The sequence below is a fragment of the Oryzias melastigma genome, linkage group LG16, assembly GCF_002922805.2.
Source record: "Oryzias melastigma strain HK-1 linkage group LG16, ASM292280v2, whole genome shotgun sequence".
Lineage (NCBI taxonomy): Eukaryota > Metazoa > Chordata > Actinopteri > Beloniformes > Adrianichthyidae > Oryzias > Oryzias melastigma.
In genome coordinates, this window is record NC_050527.1 from 12,371,353 (window position 1) to 12,378,434 (window position 7,082).

Genomic DNA, 7,082 nt, shown 5'->3' on the forward strand with positions numbered 1-7,082 from the left:
TGGATAACTTTCACTGTCCAAGGCAAACTGAAAATGGAAAAATATCAGTTGTAAAAACTGAAATCCTTTCTTGAGCAGAACACAAACGAAGGTTTTCTTGCAGAGGGCTTCTGTTGTTTTTGTGCATATGTGCTTTTAGGGTATAGAACAGGGGTCTGCAACCTGACCCACATGTGGTCCTTTTTTTCCTACATTGTGCCTCTATGGTTTTGAAGAAAAAGTGAAAGATTTTAATTTTAAAAAATGGTGTGGTGTTTAGGTTTATTTTATGTTTAGTTAACTAATTTAGGTGATTTGTGCCTATATTTCCAATGTAGACTTTTGAACTGGATCCTGCATCTATGTTTATATTCCATTAGTAAATGAAAAAAAAGTTTAAGGGTATATCGGAGTCATAATACTAAAAAATGTCATGTCTGACTTTTGCATTTCTGATTCAACTAAATATGCTAAAACAGAAAAAAATATGCTCTTTTTTACACAAAGTGTATTTTATTTTGAAACTTGTATGTGATGCTTTATAAAAGTTAAATATAGAAAAAAGGGATACTGTTATAATGTATTATTAATATTTAAAGTTGTAAATAAAAGGATTAATGATCACAAAATTATAAATAAAGTGTATTTTTTATTACGGTGAGGTGGGACTTGGTAGCTCTCAATGGTTTTTGGTTAGTGGGAAATGGAACCAAATGGCTCTTTTAGTGTTAAAGGTTCCAGACCCCTTGTATAGAACCACACATAAACACACAATGATTTGTTTTGTTTTCCTTCATTTTTTATTTTGTTTTTTTCGACTTTTTGGTGCATATTTTTTATCTTTTGGCATGCAGAAATTTAATTTTGTCTTTATTTTTATTCTGTACTTAAAAGTTAACTGTAAAAAGTTTAGGATAGGGAGTGACATGCATAGAGTTTACATTCCCAGAATTATTTTTGAAAATTTTAGAGAAAGAAGACATTTTTTTCACTTTTGAACATTTAAGAAGACTTTTACTGATAGCATCTGAGATTTTTTTATAAACCAATTCCAATTATACATGTGATTTTGGTGTTTTTATCATATTCTTGTGGCATTTCTTCAGTGATGCCGGACATATAAAAAGAAAATTAAGCTGAAAATTGCATTTCTGAGTAGTTCTTATTCAAATCATCATGAATCAGGAGCATACGTAAAAATACCATTTGAAAAAGAGTGGATTTATAATGCAGAAAACACGATAGGCAAGGTCTCCATTCTGATGCAACCATTTGTAGACAAATAGATCCACAAATGTCTTTGTTTTATTCGTCTGAACCTTGACTCGCAATTTTCTTTCAATCAGTAATGTTAGGTTGGGAGTGTGAGCAGCTGTAAGCAAGCGGGAGAGCCTGTAAACAGAATACTCTCAGTGACAGGAAGAGAAAGGGTGGCAACACAGACTTGAATTTCTGATGAACCATTGGCACTGCAGAAACAATGTCCTAGAAAACAAGTTGTTTAATGTTGGCAAAAATGGCAAAATCATAATTCACTGATAACACATTTAGAAAAGGTCAAAAGGCGACTGAAGCTGAACTGATATCAATACGGAGGTATTTTAAAAAAAGGAAATGATGGAAGATTTCAATTTCCTCTCATTGGATGCAAAACCCCTTTTGACACTCTTGTTATTTGTTGAAAGGGAAAGTTTCCTTCCCCGTGTTGTTCTGCCTGGGTGAGAAACAAAGGGGTAAATTGTGCTTTCACACATGTTTTATTTCAGGCTCCCTCCATTACGAACTCTTAGATTGAGAGGAAATCGTTCACTGGAAAAATAAAGCTCAAGCCATCTGCCTTCTTTTAACTTTCTTCAGTCAATAATCTTGAAATTTCTCAGGAGCTGTTCCTGGAAAAAGTCAAGCAAGCTGATTTGTGGTGTTTGAATGATGAAATAGATTTTCAGGAGAGATGCAGCTTGTAAAGCTTCCCATAATGATTACAGGCTCCCTCATTCATCCCCACACCTACTTTTAGACAGGCTCTTTTTGAGGGGGGGTGCCTGACACAGGTTCCTGCAGAGCTGAGTGATCACAGGACAAAAGTGGAGGGCTAAAGGGCCACCTGCTTTTTAAAGAGCAGAAAGGATTTGATCAGAGGAAAAAGGAAAGACTCCCCATGCCGATTCATAAAACAACCCCGACGTTCCCTTAAGCACACACCGATCTTCTCAAACTCACATAAATGCAGAAGACTTGTGGACTGCCCCTCTTGTTGCCAAGCAACAACTCAATGGGGGGAGTGGGATCAGTCAGTGGTGCCCCAATGATTAAAATTTCCTGGGTAGCAGTGTTTGATCCCCAGTATGCTGTCATTGTCTCTTCTAAGCTTCATAAGAAACCCAACACCGGGGTAGCAGGAGGGAAAAGAAAATATAAACTTTCTCACTCATGTTGAGAGGGTTGCTTTACTCACAAACTTTTCCTCTTCACACACACACACACACACAGAAACTCCCCATTTTCATTAATTCCCTCTAGCCTAAACTATCCAAACTTAGACAAATAACTCATTTTTATGCTACTAAAGGACACATTGGTAGAAAATACTGAGAATCCTTTAGAAGCCTATAATATGTTGTAGAGTTGCTGACATGTGGAAGGGTGAAGATGGATCTTGTGTGTAATAGTATCATTCTCAGACCCATTGTGGGAGATTCTCCAACAGCAAAGCCTCGTTTCCACTGAGCGGTCCGGTCCGGTACGGTACTGGTACATCGTGTATAAAAGGAATTCAAAAGAAGATTTCGGGTGAGGATGAAGCCACAAAAGCCCAAATGCTGACAAATGAGTGCTATATTGGCACTTTCTAAAGTTGTCATCACTTTTTGCCAATCAATAGGTGGCTACAGTGCCTCCGCCCCAACCATTCCATTCCACTTTTCAGTGGATCTACAGCCGATGGGGGCCTCCAAGAGGTATGGTTCGCTACTGTTTAATGGGTCAATTTATGGGTCTTAGATTATGGGATTAATGGGTTCGCTCAAAATACCAGACCAAACCATACCGTACTGGACTGGAAAGCTCAGTGGGAAGAACCGAGTCTTAAATTGTACACATAAAGAAGTAATTTCTATCCTTTTTATTTTTCTTCAAAAAGCTTGTTCAAGGATTCTTTCGGTCTTGGGAAGGATTCTCAATGCTTGACACAGACTAAAATGTGATTACTTCTTAAGAACGTACGCTTTAGTTGGGAAGAGCTGTCTGACAACATTTTGGAAAGTGGTGTATGTGCACTGCTGACTGTATCTGAGAGCAGGACTGAATGAGTGTGATATCATCCATAGACAATGCCTTCTTCTAGTTCCAATGAAATGAAGCCATTTTTTCACCATACAGAGCCACCATTTGGACCCAGAGGACTTCAGTAAGCAGTGATTTGATCGGTCTGCTCCCATGACAGGCATTACGGCTCCAATGCGACCACTGGAATCTTTACATACCTTTAAAAGTGTGACAAGAACCTCCACTGCATACGATCACGTCTGAACTCTGCAATCTTGCCTCTCCGCCGCTTCAAATCCGTTTTGCTGGGTTCAAATTTTGGCCGGACACCGGAGCTGAGTTGCAGCACTTTTTGTGAAGTTGGGGCTATTAACGACCTCAATTGTAATAAATAATGGGTTATCGCGTAAGCCTACATGAGTTCTGAGTTAGATATCATAGAAAAAAAGAGGGTTAGTAAGAATTAGTTAAAGATACGGTAAAAGAGCAAGAATTCTGATTTCTCACAGATAATGATTGTGCAAAAGCAGTTTATCTCTCAATAGAAGTCCATGGTATTTTGGCTTCTTGGAGCCAGCGGGTACTTCCTGTTTGGAACATAAGAAGCAGCGGGGGTCACTCAGTCCAGTTCTCATACACAGTCAATGGTACACACACACAAACACATACACCACCCCTTTCTTTTGACCTTCTCTGTACCAAACTGTGACCTTCATTCCGTCTGTGTATGCAGCTGACAGCTCGTGCTGACAGTGATTATCTGTCCTGTACTACCATGTCTCTTATGAAAAAGTGATCCCCCTCAATCACACACACATACACACAAGCGGGGCAAATGCCCCCCCATCCCACACCTGTCTAATCCTTCTTTATATTTACAGAATTTTCATAGCTGTGCCTTGCTTGAATCTTAAAGGTCCATAGAAATGCATTAGAAGTTTTCGACCACATATTTATGTGTAGGCTGGTATTTTTCGTAACACTGTAACCTCATCCACAAAAGCCCACTTTCCACGCCATTGTCCCGCTGTGTTTGCTTCATGCCGAGAGAATGTGTAGGATTGTCACTGGGATCTGTGCAGCTTTAATTGATGCTCTGTCATACGGAGCAGCTCATAATGCCATAGACTGCTATGTTTTCACAGACCCCACTGAGGCGCGCACTGTCAACTGCTTTCCATGCTGAGCTCGGTCTAATTCATAAGCTGATGACAGCACAGTGGATCAACATTGTCACTGTCATCTGGGAATCTTATGAGTCAGGGGCTGGGGAATGAAAACTCTGGAGATCAGAGACGAGGGCTTGGAGGTGTCCTTGTTCGCTGTACCAATGTAGCTGAGGATTAAGAGCATGATTTCCTTGATAAGATGGAAGTTAAAAGGTTTTAGTGTCACATGCACAGAACAAAGCAGATATCTGTCTTGTTACATGATGGATCTATTTTTATCAGACACTGAGGGAATGATTTGGATGCTTTACATTGAAAGTTTTAGCATCACAAACAAAAAAATGGGTTTCAAAAGGTAATTAAAGTAAGTTTAACAAAGAAAATTGTACTAATAGCTGCATACACTACACCAAAAACGTTTTTTACAAACAAGTTGCGTCTTTTTCTGAGGTTTAATAGAAAAAATGGAAAAGGCTAAAAGAAGTTTTGACCGGACAAGTATGCGCAAATGTTAATTTTAGTATCCAATGGCTGCAAGTGTGACTCAAAGTTGTTTACAGAGGAAAAATAAATCTATTCCGAAGCAGAAACTCTGCACTCTGCTGTGTAAAACAAATTTGAAGATACAAAAAATATGAACTGCAACAAAAGCTATTAATGTCACCTTCAGAGAGACAGCTTTTCTAAATAACCCCACTTTCAACAACACAAAAAAAACTTTGTTTAGGGCAGGCCATGATTCAGAAGATTGGTGGCTGGATCTTCAGCTCCTCCACATTTTTTAAAGTGAAAGCCCGTAAAATCTGACTTCTTTACCGTTTTACGAAGCATTTCATGGTCTGACCCTGGTGTGAACTCCTGGTAAAATTGTCAAGTATCTTAAATGTTTGGCACACGTTTGTTTTTAACTGCAAAATGGAGATAAAGTGATTTAAAACAGGATTTTATATTATAAGCTGATGAGAATCAAGATATGTTTAGTAGAATTATTGCTGATTTCTTTATTGACATTGTATACATACACATGCTTTGGAGAAATAAAACGCAAACAATCATAAAGAAATAGTTTAACTTACAAAATACAAGTGAAACTGTGAAACAAGTCAGGTTTTCAAGGATTTAAAGACCTTAAAACATTTAATAAATACATGTTTTAGTCCATGCGTGACTGAGAAGCACCATTAAGAAGGAAACTGAAACTATTTAGGTTGCTAAGAGGTCCGAGTTGATGCCTTTTCTCAAGACTAGCGCTAAATTAGTACAATATATGGTTATCAAAAAAAGAACTTGTTGTGTGCATCCAACCCTGGTCAGCGGCGTTTCTGCACCTGCCAGACTTCATTTACAGGTGTCGACTGATTCTCTCACTGGATGGTCACAGGGACTGACCAAGTGACCTTAACCTTCTGCACCCCAGTGCTACATACACATCCACACAGAGCCAGACGCACGTGCTCCTACCCCCGGGGGTTGTTGGGGCTTGCTCAGACTGGGACACAAAGGCAGGCATTATGGCTCCTTAACCCTTACACTAAATGACTCAGACAAAGGAGATAAAGAAGGAGGTTTCATAATTTTTAATATCAGTTTTTGTCAATATATTGAGAAAAATGTTTTTTGCTAAATATATGATTGCACATTTGCATCACTCAGCTGACACATATCAATTCAAAATGACTCAGCGTTTTCACTATGTGAATTAAAACCATATAAAGCTCCTCTTAATATATTTGGAAACGTTTGTATTAAAGGGGTCTGTAAAGGTAAAAGAGTTTAAAACAATGCATCAATCTCTGTTATGTCTCACTGTTCTGGTTCTGAGTTAGAACAGGGCAAACAGGGAAGTATTCCCATAAAGAAAAAAAAACCACAGAGTGTTTGCATTGCTTTCCTCAGCGCAGTGACTGATGGAAAACCAGAAGCCACAGTGAGGAAAAGCACTGGAGTCGTGCATACTGTTCCCCTCAAACATCAACACTCTAGTTAGACAAATGAGGCTTCAGGCCCGCTCTCCACGACCTGCTGTGGTCTCCCCAGGCTGCAGTTCACCAAACCAGGGGGCAGCGTTTCTAACGAGAAAATTTATCACCACATTGTCTGCAACTGTGTTATCCGAACGAGGACTGACACCGTATTTACGTTTCCTTGATGTGAAATACTTTGGGAGGTAATGCATCCTAAATGTTATTCTTTTATAACAACACTTCATTTTTACTCATCAGAGAGAGGTCAAGTGCTGAGGTTCTCTTTAATCTTACTGGTACCCAGCTAAAAATGCTGAGAACACAGCCGTTTTGCCATGCTTTTATGGAAATAACTCCCTCTAGAGGTGATACCGAGAGATAACGTTGAGTCTAATAAGAATTTTCTCCTTTACCACTAAAGCCATCCTTTTCTATTCAATGTAAAGGGGGAAAAACGAAAGATTTGGCTTTGATCACTCTATTTATGTCAAGGATTTTGGTCAGGGAGCAAGATTTAAATGAATTTTTTATTAAATAACTTAAAAATTAAGTCCAGTGTTGATGATGGATAGATCTAAAAACAAACAAATGTTTAAAGTGTATTATGAAGTGTATTATTGTCGTCATTATTTCAAATAAAACTAAAAATAAATAATCTTCCAGGATTTGATTGTTTTCTGGGGCCCCTTTTTTTCAAATGGGTCCT